The sequence below is a fragment of the Euleptes europaea genome, chromosome 13 (assembly GCF_029931775.1).
Source record: "Euleptes europaea isolate rEulEur1 chromosome 13, rEulEur1.hap1, whole genome shotgun sequence".
Classification (NCBI taxonomy): domain Eukaryota; kingdom Metazoa; phylum Chordata; class Lepidosauria; order Squamata; family Sphaerodactylidae; genus Euleptes; species Euleptes europaea.
Genome location: NC_079324.1, coordinates 34,994,083 through 35,007,400, shown reverse-complemented (window position 1 = coordinate 35,007,400; position 13,318 = coordinate 34,994,083).

Below are 13,318 nucleotides of genomic sequence, written 5' to 3'. Positions count from 1 at the left end.
TACTCAGGGCCCAACCACAAGATACACTTTTCCTGGCTATGTCTCTGAGTCTGATTGACAGGTAGGGTTGCCAGGTCCCTCTTCATCACCAGCGGGAGGATTTTGGGGTGGAGCCTGAGGAGGGGAGGGACTTCAATGCCATAGAGTCCAATTGCCAAAGCGGCCATTTTCTCCAGGTGAACTGATCTCTATCGGCTGGAAATCATTTGTAATAGCAGGAGATCTGGGCATGGAACTTCCAGTCCATATGTCTGTTGCCCAGGAAAAGCATATAAGCCATCAGCCACAAAGGTAGAGTTGCCAGCTCCAAGTTGGGAAATACCTGGAGATTTTGGGGGTGGAGCCTGAAGAGGGCTGGGTTTGGAGAGGGGAGGGACTTCAATGCCACAGAGCCCAGTTGCCAAGGCGGCTATTCTCTGCAGGGGAATTGATATCTGTCATCTGGAGATCGGTTGTAATAGCAGGTGATCTCCAGCTACCACCTGGAGGTTGAGAAAGGGTTGAAGAAGGGTTCTTCGGCTGTCTTAGTGTGGACTATATTCTACTTACCTGTAGCACTGCTACTCTTATATGCAATACTAAAAAACAAAAATAACAAATATTAACAAAAGATCTGGAATACTTACCTTGATAGAAGAACCAAGTGGATTGACTTGCATTTGTGTACTTTGTATTTTGTAATTTTGTATTTTTGTATATAGTGTACATATTGTCCTCCTATAGTTAAGTATTCACGTGGTATCTTGCACTTTATTATATAGTTGTATTGCATTGAAATCGTGTGCTGGTTTTGTTTTCTCAACAATACCCCACAGTGCAGAGCCTTTTTGCTTTCTGGTTGTACCACCTGGAGGTTGGCAACCCTACTCAAAGCTGACTGAGTGATTTTTGGGCCACTCTCCCTCTGTCAGCCTAACTTACCTCACAGGAGTACTGTGAGGATAAAATTTGGTGAGGGAACAAGACAGAATTGAGTTAAACAGATATATTTCTATCCTGCTTAAAAAAAAACCCAAAACAACCTTAAGGCAACAAACGGATAAATACAAATAGAGAACTGATGAAAGCAGTTTGCTTTCTTTCCCTGTCCTGCAAAAATAACAAGTCTCTTGGCACCTTCAAGATGTACAGATTTAAATCCTGATTCCCAAGTAAGTCAGACCAGGTGAGTGTTAGTCTCTCTTTCTGTCTAAATAAATAAATAAGGCTCCGTGAAGAGGCTGTATGGAAAGACAGCATAGAAATAGTCTAAATAATGTACTGCAACGGAAGCTTTTAGGGTGAGGGTAGAGTTGCCAGGTCCCTCTTCACCACTGGCAGGAGGTTTTTGGGGTGGAGCCTGAGGAGGGCGGGGTTTGGGGAGGGGAGGGACTTCAATGCCATAGAGACCAATTGCCATGGCATTACTTTGGAGCCTTGTGCTGTATCATTTGTTAGTATTTCTACATTGCAGCATAGGTATTACTTTTGTTGCTAGTACCTGGAGGTTGGCAACCTTAGGTGAGGGCCTTCTTGGATATGTGAAGTGAAAGCTCAGTATGCAGACACACACATAGGGGTGTGTGCGTGTGGTAGGAATAGTGAAATGTGAGGCTCAAAGTCTCTGAAATGTAGGCAGTATTACCTATGCAGATTGGCAGGCCCCTGATATAGTCCAAGAGGCAGGGACCTGGGAGTGTGTTGGCCAAGCAGATTGATGGAGGGAGCATCTTTCTTTCCTCTCGTTTCTGTGCACATGTGTGAACCAGTATGTGCTAGCTTCCCCTCAGTCTCCCCAGTAAATTCCTACCCTGATAATAAAATTTGCTAAATAGGTTTTGAGTTGCGGCTATTCTGAAACAAGTGCAGCTGTGTCCACAGTGAGATTAAACGTTCAGAAGGTTATTATTGGGGTGGGGGGAGCCCAGAAACTTTATGTTTGAATCTGCTAACCAATGCAAATCAGATTTTGGTAGCATAAACGAATACTGCCTAAAGCCTTCCATATTGTGTAGAAGTGGTGGTCAAGTAGGGTTGCCAACCTCCAGGTACTAGCTGGAGATCTCCTGCTATTACAACTGATGTCCAGCCGATAGAGATCAGTTCACCTGGAGAAAATGGCTGCTTTGGCAATTGGACTCTATGGCATTGAGTCAAACCCCGCCCTCCTCAAGCTCCGCCCCAAAAACCTCCCGCTGGTGGCGAAGAGGGACCTGGCAACCCTATGGTCAAGAGATGGTCTTTGGTGTGAAAAGGGGAGTGTGCTGTCAGGGCCACCATGAGTCCCCAGGTAACAATTCCCTCGGCACCACCTAGGGTTGCCAACCTCCAGGTGGTGGCTGGAGATCTCCTGCTATTATAAGTGATCGCTAGGCAACAGAGATGTGGCAAAGAGGGACCTAGCCACCCTAACAAAAATGCTATTCTGGGGCTGTTGGAAATCGTTTTTTTGTATATACTTCTGTAGATGTTTGGCTGTTAACCGTATTTTTAATAAAGAAAAGAGCTGTTTGTGTTATGGCGGGGCATTTTGTTCTCTCCATTCCCCTCTCCATACACACTTTTCTTTCCTCTTATAATTATTTCCTGCTTCCTGTCTTGGCCTTAGACCCCATGATACCCCTCCTGAGAGTCTGTTCAACTCAGCAGAGATGTGCAAGAACTGTGCTTGTGCGAGTGTGTTTGTTTGTCTTTTTGGAGGGAAGCGAGGATGGGGGGGTGGAAAGATAGAAATCTGAGTAATTAGTTGTTAGATTTCCTCCGGTAGGTCTTTACCACCATCGCAACAACAATGCCACTTGCATTTTAAACTTGGTGGTAGCAAATATAGGTGAAGCCCAGCTCAATCGGCCAGGTGGCCACACGCCACTCTCAACAGAAGCAATTAAGAAGCAGGGCAATTTTCTCCTGGAGGTTAGTTATTTTATAGCCAATTACCCAGGCAGCTTCACCCCACTTTGAACTGTGTGTGAAGGAAGGGCCAGCCCCATGCATCTGGGCCTTCAATAGCTTCCCCGTAGCTTTGGCCATCAAGCCTATTCAGCTTTGTTTTTCATTCCCCCCCTCCCAAAGTAGTTACCATGTCCACCTGCCTCCCACTATTTAACTCCTTCATTTGTAAAAGAGATGAGGGGGGAAAAAATCTGAACCGGGAGCTTTCAGAAATGGCATAAACCATGTTCTGTGGGTCTCTGCATGGAAGATCTGGCCAGATTGCTTACGGGAACGGAACAGGAACTTCATTAAAGAAGCACATGTACTTCAAGGTTCAGCTTCTAACTTTTATATAATTCAGGGTTGCTTTAAGGGTTGTTTGACCAAACCAGAGCATCCTTATTTCATCAGATGTAGAAAAGAGCGCGGGGGAAAGAGAGAGAGAGAAGTAAGAAGGAAAAGGCTTGAAACCCAGGTGTAAATCAGGGTGTGTTTGTGTGTGCGTTTTAAGACATGAAAAATACAAGATCCTACCTTGGTTGTCCAGAACGACAGGTGTCTGGTAAATTGTATAGACCCAGCTTGTGCTGTCTAGAAACCTAGAGGCCCAATCCGGAAGAAGCCAGATACCACCAAATTCCACTGAAATAGATGGTTACCAAGCCAGAAGATTTATATTGATACAGAAGTTAATATTGGTGAACAGAATGTTAAAAAGTCATGAAATGCAGGAAGCACAATTTGTTACTTTTCTAAGCAAAACTCCAAGGCATACAATATAAACATAGTGACTATTCACAGTAGCTGCAATTGGTGATGATAACAGTCTCCCTATCTGACAAAGAAAGTTTTGACTTTTGAAAACTTATACCCAAAATATATTGTTGGCCTCTAAGGTGTTACCGGATGCAAATCTAGCTCTTCTATGGCAGAGCAAAGATACTACCATCCTGAAGCAATCTCCCTAGTTATGTTAAACAGTTTTAACACCTCTAGTGGATGAGAAAGGATTCTCTGTTTCTTTTTATTTCATTCAGAGAAGAAACAGCAGTGTAGCTCTCTGGCAGAGCATCTGTGTGGACACTCCACCTACAGCCAATCCAAGGAAAGGGGTGAACTATATGTGTGTGTGTGTGCCATCAAGTCACAGCTGACTTGTGGCAACCCCATAGGGTTTTCATGGCAAGAGACATTCAGAGGTGGTTTGCCATTGCCTGCCTCTGGATGGGCTAAGAGAGTTCTGAGAGAACTGTGACTAGGGTTGCCAGGTCCCTCTTCGCCACCAGCGGGAGGTTTTTGGGGTGGAGCCTGAGGAGGGCGGGGTTTGGGGAGGGGAGGGACTTTCAAATGACATCAAATGACATCCCTATCTGCCCATAGCAGCAAAGCAGTTCAGAATCAAGAAAAAGTCAAAGTGATCAGGTTTACAGGCCCACTTAGGGAAAACTGGAATAGTGTTATGAGTCCATTTCAGATGTTACAATAATGCACACCAAGAGATTACCAACCACACATAATGGGAGCATGCACTACTCATGATCCTCCAGATATCTGCAGTCACCATACTGGATAAACAGGGACAATGCAGATATTTACTATGTACATACAACTTTTAAGGACCCCCATGGCGTAGAGTGGTAAGCTGCAGTACTGCAGTCCAAGCTCTGCTCATGACCTGAGTCTGATCCCAACGGAAGTCGGTTTCAGGTAGCTGGCTCAAGGTTGACTCAGCCTTCCATCCTGCCAAGGTGGGTAAAATGAGTACCCAGCTTGCTGGGGGTAAAGAGAAGATGACTGGGGAAGGACTGGCAAACCACCCCGTAAACAAAGTCTGCCTAGTAAACGTCGGGATATGACTTCACCCCATGGGTCAGGAATGACCCGGTGCTTGCACAGGGGGCCTTTACCTTTTTTACATACAAGTTTGGTATATGAAAACTGACCACTTGATTTTTCAGGGGTCACATTTGTGCATACCAGGGATGTACGCACATGGTAAATGTACATGTTCACTCAACATGATGACCATACACAACAGGAGGATTGTGGGTAGCACATTGGTGAGCTCTTGATATGTGCTATTTTAGTGCCTGGAAAGGACTGTAGACATTCACTGATGTTGCATTGACTGGAGGATGTTGCCAAGATAGTTGCGCAAATTGTCTCTTTTGTTACATGAAAGTTGGTGTCCCGAGACCCGGGCATGACAGCCCGCCTTGGGAGTCTCCATCAACCCTCTGTCCCCTTCAAAGGAAGATTCCGTACGAAGAGACAGCGCTCCCGCCGACAACCCTAGCTCAACAGCTGGAGGTTCACAGAGCGGACGACCAGGCAGCACCAGCTTTTGGGTGCGGCAAGCCATGAAGCTGCAGAAGCAGGCCCAACCAGCCAGCAAGGTGACGCGGCATCTTGTGGCCACATAGAGGAGTGTCTGGGCAGGGCAGGCTTGGCTGGAGCACATGGCCCCGAGGGAGAGCGACACAGAGTGGCAGCAAGGAGTCGTGACGGAAAAAGGGCCTCCAGCAGAGAAGGATCAAATGGCCTCAGCAGATACACTCAGCATGGGGCGGGGCCAAGGGGGTGGGCTCAGGACAGGGGGTAAGGTTGCCAACCTCCAGGTACTAGCTGGAGATCTCTTGCTATTACAACTGATCCCCAGCCGGTAGAGTTCAGTTCACCTGGAGAAAATGGCTGCTTTGGCAATTGGACTCTATGGCATTGAAGTCCCTGCCCTCCCCAAACCCATCCCTCCTCAGGCTCCACCCAAAAAAACCCCAGCCGCTGGTGAAGAGGGACCTGGCAATGCTAACAGGGGGCGGGGCAGCCTCTATATAGAGGCCAGCAAGGCTCTAGCTAGGGAGGAGTACCGCCGGGACTGTCCATGCTGAGAGAGAGGGAAGGATGGTTCACTGGCTGCAGGGAAGAAGAAGAGTTGGTTTTTATATGCTGACTTTCTCTACCACTTAAGGGAGACTCAAACCGGCTTACAATCACCATTCCTTCCCCTCCTCACAACAGACACCCTATTTGGTAGGTGGGGCTAAGAGAGCTCTAAGAGAGCTGTAACTTGGCCAAGGTCACCCATCTGGCTTTGTGTGTAGGAGTGGGGAAACAAATCCAGTTCACCAGATCAGCCTCCACAGCTCATGTGGAGGAGTGGGGAATCGAACCCGGTTCTCCAGATCAGAGTCCACCGCTCCAAATCACCGCTCTTAACCACTACACCACGCTAGCTGGGACCAGGGGGAAAGTTCTATTTAACTTTCCCCACCCTGTTCTGAGGTCTGCCTTCACAGCCTTCGCACGGGGGTGCCCGGCCCCCTTCCCTTTGAAACGGAGGGTCACCTTCGAGGTTATCGACGCCTGCCAAGACGGCTTCACCTAACCCCGGACCGAGCCAACTCTACCCTCAGCGGAGCCAGTTGGAGCGCCGCAGTTGGGGAACAGATTATCTTGGAGACAGCAATATTGATAATTAGGCTTAAATTCTTTCTTTAGTTCCTGGAAGAGGGTACAAGATTAACTGGGAATTTGAGTCAATCATGCTGCCAGCATCAATACGTCTGTAAGAAATGAAGTGTCAGGGAAAAGATTATTTCTAGCTCTTTTTTTAAAAAAAACATAAGGACAGCGAATAAATTCATGGGTTGGAATGAGAAATTGTCTCCTCTGACTCTTCCTCTTATAATGAGGACCTTCTGCACACCTGGGAGAAAAATGGAAGCTTTAGAACTTTTGCCACACAAAGAGATCCCTCCTGTTAAAGGTTTATTTAATGATGGACATTTTAAATCGTCAAACCAATTTGTAAATGATTTTGATATTCTCAGAGCTCCGAGCTTTCCTGCCCGCTTCCCCCGCTTCCTCGTTATAAAATGTGCTCGTCCTTTGTGAATTAAAAACAGGTATAGTAATGTAAATGTCACAGATTGAAAACCCTTCTGTACAAAAAAAGCTGTCTCACTAAATTGATTTCAGGGTCAGGGACCGGGGGTGGGGGGTGTTCTTGGCTTCCTTAGACAATAGCAAATTGGAAGTTGGATGGGAAGGCAGGTTTAAGCATTTTGCATCGTAGAATGGGAATAGGCATTTGGTTTAAGGTAATAGGTTCTGGTGTAGGTAAGATATTTGCTTATTTAATTAATAAGTTCACAAGTTACAGTGAATTCACATGCAATCCATGTGCAATATATAGGGGCTGTGGCTCAGTGGTAGAGCATCTGCTTGGCACGCAGAAGGTCCTAGGTTCAAACCCAAGCATCTCCACTTAAAGGGACTAGGCAAGGAGGTGATGTGAAAGACCTCTGTCTGAGACCCTGGAGAGCCGCTGCCTGTCTGAGTAGACAATACTGACTTTGATGGACCAAGGGTTTGATTCAGTATAAGGCAGCTTCATGTGTTCATATACTAATATATACTGGATTGTTCTTTATACATGCCTTGAGGAATTCTCATGTTACATTCAAGGCGTATACAGTAGGGCTGTTGATTTTTTTTTTTGTAAAAGTCAGATTCGGCAAAATTTGGCCTGTTTTTATTCAGGAAATGTTGAAGTCCGACCCCCCCCCCCCCTATTTGGATTCGTGGAATTCGGCTTGAAATTTGGCGTTACCGAATAAATTCGGCCGAATAAAGCCATTTAAAGCAAATCCGCGGCTTTCCGTGGCTCCGGGGGGGGGGGCATTTTTGGAGGTAGAGGTCCCAGACTTTCAGTGTAGCTTGAGGGGACCCTCCTTGCAAGAACCCAAGTTTGGTGCAGATTGGGTCAGGGGGTCCCACGTTATGGGGTCTGGGTCCCCCCATCCGCCCATTGGAATGAAGAGGAGCCAGCAATCCTTAATGTGCATCTAAAGAGCGGCAAATCCAAGGCAAAACCTCCCATGCATAAATAGCCAACGAGAAACAATGGGAGGTTTTGCCTTGGATTTGCCTTTTTTGACTTTGGTTCCATCCGAACTGGAAACTGCCGAATCAGGAAAAATTCAGCTGTTTTTCAGTTCGGATGGAACTGAATCGACAGCCCTAGTGTACAGCTAAATGTGTGATCGAAACCTCACATTTATTTGTGTACTGGTCCCCGGTTTCATTTGTCAAGGTAACAAGCATCACCTCTTTCTTGCAAACAGGTGTACACACATACATGCATAGGCATTTACTGTAATGTGTGGACAGGGCTACTGGCAGTGGAACATACTTTTGTACTGAGAAATGGTACAAATCTGCAGCATGGTGCAAACAGAATGCTATTTTGCTAGTTGTTTATGCAGAAACATTTACAATTCTTTGTAACATTGTAACATTGTGGTCAGCCCATCTCAAAAAAGAAAGGGGGTATCTCAAGAGCCGGATATGATGGAGAAAAGTGTAGCAATGAGGACTCCATTCCTGACCAGGAAATAATGAAGCAGTTTTAGTTTAGAGGATGAGCTTGCAGCATGATAGAAATTTGTAAAACTATGAATAATTTCAAGAAAAGTACTAAAATGTTCTGCTGCCACAATATAGGAATTCAGGGAGTCCCAATGAAATATTAGCAGTGGGCACAGGGCAGAAAAAATTATTAGTTAATGATAACAGGAAATTCTGGGTGGCATCCATTCTGGGGGAGGGAGTCCAGATGGTCTCCCATGAGTGCCCTGACCTGGTCTTTGCTTAGTTTTAATAAGGCTGCAGTCTCATGAACCTTCAGAATATACCTTGTAGTTTGTCACACCATGCATAGCTAACTTAAAGAATTTACTACCATGTGGAGTTTTCGGGCTCAGTGGTAGAGCATCTGCTTTGTGGGTCCCAAGTCCAATCTGTGGGATCTCCTGATAGAGAGATGTGAAAGGCCTTTGCCTGAGACCTTAGAGAGCTGCTTCCAATTAGACAGCACTGACCTTGGTTGACCAAGGCTTGATTTAGCATAAGATAGCCTCATACGTTCATTTGCTATGCAAGGATCACTTACTTACAATGGCTTTAAAAAACAGGATTAGACAGATTCATGAATGATCCATCAATAGCTGTAATGAAATGGAAACTCCATGTTCAGAGGCAGTCTATCTCTGTCTCCTAGATTCTATGGGGAAAGAAATAACAAATAACAGGAGATAGACAGTCATTACCTTTGTGTCTCAGTTGCAACATCCCAGGGAAGACTGCCTTTGGAACCAGGATGCTGTATTACAGTAAATGGGCAGTAAGGGAGATGAGTAAGATTTCTAGTACCAAGAAGCTTTTAGTGCCCTGCCAGTGTTAGCCTGAAGTTGTCTATGCCAGTCCCGAAGTGCACTTTTTTTTTCTCCAGATGAGGGCATCTGGTTTGAATCTGTGGTTTGTAGATAATGGATTTCTCCAGAATGGCGGCTATTGAGCTCTGCAAAAATAATTCAAAATAAAGAATAATTTATTTTTTTGGGTAATGCAGTGACAGATCCAAGGAGGGACAAATCCCTCCAAGCCTAATCCTTCCCATTTTATCTTACATAACCATTACCTGGGTCAGTTAAAAATCACTTGCTTTGCTTCCCTTCATTTTTCCCAGTGAGCTATAAAGGGAAATCTGGCCATTTAAAAAACAAACAAACATACAAACAAACAGGCAATAAATAAACTGGAGGCTGCAAAACTAGTCTTGCTAATGAGTTAATCAGCATGTTTAAATGCTAATAGGCACAAGTTAGTAACTGGAGTATTTCTCTTATATTGGCCACTGGAAAAACGGCACTTAGCAAATCCAGCTGATGTTCTTATTTGATTTGTTTTCTCCAGCAGGGTGGTTCTGTCTGTCAGGCAGTATTGCTGCCGGTTCCCCCATTCCCTCCACTCCTTGCCCACATTAATAATTGTTGTGCTTTGATAAAAAACATAAGGGGGTAGATAGAGAAATAATACTAATTATAAATCCCAGCACTTAGCATGCAATGATCCTCATTAAAGCCACTGATCCATGCTTTCGTTGATTAAATAAATCTCTGGAACTCTTTTGGGTTCTTCTAAGGATTTTTTCTTCCTCTTGTAAAGAATTGCTCTTGCAGCGGTGTCTCGAACTGGTGACCTCAGAGATAGCGATTTAGCCTGTGCACTGCTATCTGGCCATGACGCACAGCGCCACTCTAAACAGAGTGGCACCATTTTAAGTGCATTGTCTTAAATGGATGTAGGTGATAACTCTGCTTAAAATGGCACTGTAAAGGTCAAACACCAGTGAGAATACTCCCGCCAGTTTAGGATGCCTCCTTGCATCTGTAGGCCATAGTAGATCAGCTGATATTCCCGGACCTCTATACAAATTTCCTGGTTTAGTTTCTTGGCTGGTCTGAACCACAAAGTCCTCTGCTTTGGCTGTGCAGAAGACAAGTCAAGTTTGTTATTCGCTGGGTTTAAAAAGTCCTGTTTCTTTACAACAGCAGTAAATAGGGTTGGCAGGCCCCTCTTCACCACCGGCAGGAGGTTTTTGGGGCAGAGGCTGAGGAGGGTGGGGTTTGGGGAGGGGAGGGACTTCAATGCCACAGAGTTCAATTGCCAAAGTGGTCGTTTTCTCCAGGTGAACTGATCTCTATTGGCTGGAGATCAGTTGTAATAGCAAGAGATCTCCAGCTAGTACCTGGAGGTTGGCAACCCTAGAGACAGGATCTCTCTCAGCGGCTTCCATAGAGTTCTGTGGCCCCCTGTGCTTGCGAGATGGATAGGGTTGCCAACTCCAGGTTGGGAAATACCTGGAGATTTTGGAGCCTGAAGAGGGAGGGGTCTGGAGAGGGGAGGGACTTCAATGCCATAGAGTTCAATTGCCAAAGCGGTCATTTTCTCCAGGTGAACTGATCTCTGTTGCCTGGAGATCAGTTGTAAAAGTGGGAGATCTCCAGCCACCACCTAGAGTTTCACAATAGCACTCACAACTATAATAATAAAGTAAGGATTTATAAAATGAACAGAGTGCAAAAAAGTGAATATATATACATGAATACAATAGGGTACAATAAGATACAAATAAGCTACTATTCTATCCCTTGAGAGACCTACACAAGGGAGACTTTGGTCCTGTTTGAGACTTTATTTATCATGACTATTATGAATTCTCTTAGATACATGTAGCTGATGAAGCCAAGTGCGAAACATGCTTTTGATCTAGACGACACGTCCTGATATTTCCTAGTTGTGGCTTCGCCATCGCTGTTTACTGTCCAGCTTGTTATATACAGAGAAGAAATAACAATATATTGTGGACAATATACATTGACTTACCTGGCTTACAGGATGCTTATATTCTTCAATTGAATTTCCATTTGTGCTGGATTCCTTTGATAATTTGTATCTTATTGTACCCTATTGTATTCATGTATATATATTCACTTTTTTGCACTCTTTTCACTTTATAAATCCTTACTTTATTATTATAGTTGTGAGTGCTGTTGTGGATCTCTTCCATTACCATTGCAGCACTGAGCCTCGTTTGTCTCCAGGACCACCTAGAGTTTGGCAACCCTAGAAATGGACTAGTTGAGAAGGGTGAACTGGACCTGAGCTAGTGGCAGTTACCATATCTTGTGGCAGTGAAATCTGTATGTTAGCTGCATGCAACACACACAGTTTCTTCCTCCTGCTTGTCGTGAACCTACAGTTGCCCAGTTAGGTGATCCTGACTTAGGGTATGGGGAGAGGGGATAATATTTTTCTCCTCATAATTTTGTATATCTACCATATCCCCCAGCATGTTTTTTTCTGAGTGAAAATGTTCCAGGATTTGCTAGAAGGTTGATGAACCCCACATGCCTTGAGACTGGCATGTCAAAGTTGGCTTCCATTGTGGAAGTGGGTGATCTCACTCAGAACCTCAAGCATGAATTGAAACCATTGCCTGAATTTTAATGTTATCTTTCTATACTATATTCCTTTTCATTGGTTGGGAAATTCAGAGAGGTTGAGCACCTATCTGTTTGGCTCCTGTTGTTGATTGTGTGGTGTGACCACCCCCTGACTCTGCTCAACACCACCAAATATTGAAATAAAGAATTCCATGGTGGGGGTGGGGAGACTTTTAAGATTGCCAACTGTGAGTCTGTCTGATTTCAACTGCTTGAAAGTGAATGACTGCTAACCTATCTGGATCTAGAGCTGTCAGTGCATGCAGCTTCTTGTGCAGCTTCATGGGAGTTGTAGTTTATTCTCCCCTTGCTCATGATCCTAGGTGATGACAAGTCTTGCAATCAATAGATACTGACAACTGTATATCTACCAATAGCAGGCAGTGTATCCAGTGCAAAGCTCAAAGAGGGGCAGACTTGAATAACCTGGATTGATACAACCAGGCCCTGAGATTGATTTTCCTACTGGCAGGCACAGAAGAGGCAAAATTATGTTACACAGCCTGGTGTTTGCTACAGGTGGCACACAGGATGGAACCAATTGAAAGCTCAACTTGAGCATGAGGCATGGAGAGCCAGCTTGGTATAGTGGTTAAGAGCGGTGGTTTGGAGTGGTGGACTCTGATCTGGAGAGCCGGGTTTGATTCCCCACTCCTCCACATGAGAGGCGGAGGCTAATCTGGTGAACTGAATTTGTTTCCCCGCTCCTCCACGTGAAGCCAGCTGGGTGATTTTAGGCTAGTCACAGCTCTCTTAGAGTTCTCTCAGCCCAACCTATCTCACAGGGTGCCTGTTGTAGGGAGGGGAAGGGAAGGTGATTGTAAGCTGGTTTGATTCTTCCTTAGGTGGTAAAGAAAGTCGGCATATAAAAACCAACTCTTCTTCTTCTTCAGTGTTAGCCTGGAGACTGTTAGGGTTGCCAACCTACAGGTACTAGCTGGAGAACTCCTACTATTATAACTGGTTTTCAGGTGACAGAGATCAGTTCACCTGGAGAAAATGGCCACTTTGGCAACTGGACTCTATGGCATTGAAGTCCCTCCCCTACCCAAACCCCATCGTCCTCAGGCTCCGACCCCAAAATCTCCAGTTATTTTCCAACCTGGAGTTGGCAACCCTAAAGACTATGCTTGCCGTGAAGTTTCCAGCACACATAATTTCAACACTCCTAGCCACACATTTCCCAGCATAGACTGTCACGCATAACTACATGCAACTAGAGCTGGACCCAGAGTAGTTTTCTTTAAATGATCCAGCCCTGTGTCTCCCACATCCTTTTCTCTCTGCAGCTTCCCTCCACCCCCAGAAGAAAACGACAAACAGTTTGGGTTTGCCACTTAATGTTGTTGGTGCTATTAAAAGTAATGCTGCCATGAATGTTATATCAAACCCAATTACTTTAGTGTGAGGTTTTCTGTCCCCCCCCCTCTTCATGCTGTGGCATTTCCTTTCCCCTGAATACACTCCTTCACTCTGTCTAGCAATTAACTGCTTGAACAGTATAATAAGGAAGCAATTAAGAGGTGACAGAGAAAAATTAACACTCCATTTCACAT